Below are 2,100 nucleotides of genomic sequence, written 5' to 3'. Positions count from 1 at the left end.
TCTGTCCAAACTTTTCCACCGTTTTATCTTTGAAGTTCTCATTCTCCTTTTGACTCTTAGTCATGAAAGAGAGAATCTGTCCCAATTGATCCTCGACCGATGGCTTCTTCTCATAACCCGGAGGTTGAATGTTGTTCCTCCATTGATTACCCGAGCTGTTGCTAGGACCAGCTTGATTCCAGTTCGCTTGTTGAGGCCTCCAATTCTGCTGATTGTTGTATTGGTTTCCTTGGTTGACCCTTGTCGATTGTTACCAATGTAGTTCACATCCTCCACTGGTGTCCTTGAAGACTTGGACATTGATCAGTATGATGTCCACCTTGGCACAACCCACACTTCATCACGGTCACTGCTTGAGGTTGAGGAGTTAGTTGAAGAGATTTTAACTGCTTTTGTCATTGAAGACATTTGTGTGCTTATATCCGCCAATTGAGCCTCAATGGCTGTCACCCTTTCCGCATCTTTGGTAGCACCAAATGTATCTCCTGCCTTCTCAGCCGCTCTTCTTGGATTATGCCAATTCCTTTGATTGTTGGCCAACCTTTGAAACACGGCTCTCACTTCATCATGCGTCAAATCATCTAAGTTCCCATTCGAGCCTGCAGTGACTAATCCCTTACCTTCATTGTTGAGCCCGTTGTAGAACTTCAAAAGGTCATGCCCCGGAGCTAAACCATGACTTGGGCATTTCCTTAGCATCTCTGTGAATCTCTTCCATGCTTCTGCGAAAGACTCATCATACTTCTGTCGGAATGAGGTGATCTCCTCTCTCAACTTCTCGATCTTCATTGGGGAGTTATATTCCAAAAGGAACAATGTCTTCAGCTCTTGGAATATTGCTATGTTGTAACCCGGTAAAGAATCATACCACCCTCTTGCTTTCTCCCTCAATGAGAACGGAAACAATGCCCTCTTAATCCGATGGTGCTCCACATTTGGAGGTCTATGAGAGTTGGTAAGCTCATAAAAGGCATTGAGGTGACTCACCGGATCTTCATCATCCCGTCTGTGGAAAAGATTTCCTCCATTCACCAAACTAATGTAGTGAGGTGGAATGTTGACGTTATCATTTGCATAAGCAAACTCCCCTGGGTTCTCGATTCCCGATCTAAGAGTGTCGCCAAACCTTGCCACGGGTGGTGGTATCTCATTGCTATTCTCTGCCATTGATTCAATGTCTAACTCTTGATCTCTTTCTGCACTTAACCCAAAGAGTGAGTTACTTCTGATTGGACTCAGATAGTCCGGAAAAATCTCAAACTCTGAACCTCTGACCCTTCTTCTTCTTTGATAACAGAGTAGTCCAAACGGTGGTGTACTCTGTGATCGTGTGTGCATCCACTGTTTTTTTATATATTTTTTTATTTTTAAAACCTGCGCAACAGAAAATACACCAAGCACAAACACACTATATTTCCCTATTACCGAAAGCGAGACCTCTCGACAACTTCGGGGTAAGTTCTATAAACAGTGTGTGCTTAAAAGAAAACTAAACTACCTAAACTAAGAGTTAGGAAAATGTCACCTAGAAAAAAAAACACTCCTTCGTCTTCAAGTCCAGACGTGGTAGATGGCTATCACCTCCAAAGAAAACGAAATGAGTACCTACACAAAACAAAGAAAGATCAAATAAAATAAAACACAAATAAACAACTAGACGTTAAACAATCTATTGCCTTCCCCGGCAACGGCGCCAAAACTTGATGTGTAATTTTAGAGATTAAACATTATATGCAAGATCAATCAAGTTTAATTAATTAGCTCTAATATTACAGCAATACTGCAAGAAAACAGTGTCGATTGTAATACTTTGAGTGTCGATCCACAGGGAAGGAATTGATTACTTAACTCTAAAACAAAGGAAAGACGTACAAAAGGATGAATTGTTTTGAAGGTTTGACTTCCAAAAGCTAAAGACAAAATAGAGCTACCAATTAACTAAAGAAAGACTATTCAAATGGGAAAGATATGCCACTCCAAGTTGCTCAATAGGTTTGTATGGTTCTACACCTATATCAAAAGCACATATTTGAGATTAATTAATCAACCCAATCGCTTGCACTGAACATGTTTGCGACGTATAGTTCATAGTCAGCTGAA

At 40.9% G+C, this 2,100-nt stretch overlaps 1 non-coding gene across 1 annotated transcript; it reads left to right on the top strand.

The window, feature by feature from the left end:
• The first annotated feature begins 670 nt into the window (after positions 1–670).
• On the top strand, positions 671–777 carry LOC121806096. The gene has a single exon (XR_006051629.1). It is a non-coding gene; the product is annotated as a small nucleolar RNA R71 (small nucleolar RNA).
• Positions 778–2,100: the final 1,323 nt, after the last annotated feature.

The sequence above is a fragment of the Salvia splendens genome, chromosome 5 (assembly GCF_004379255.2).
Source record: "Salvia splendens isolate huo1 chromosome 5, SspV2, whole genome shotgun sequence".
In the NCBI taxonomy this organism is placed as follows: domain Eukaryota; kingdom Viridiplantae; phylum Streptophyta; class Magnoliopsida; order Lamiales; family Lamiaceae; genus Salvia; species Salvia splendens.
Note: the sequence above shows the minus strand (reverse complement) of the source record. Positions and strands in the feature narration are given on the sequence as shown.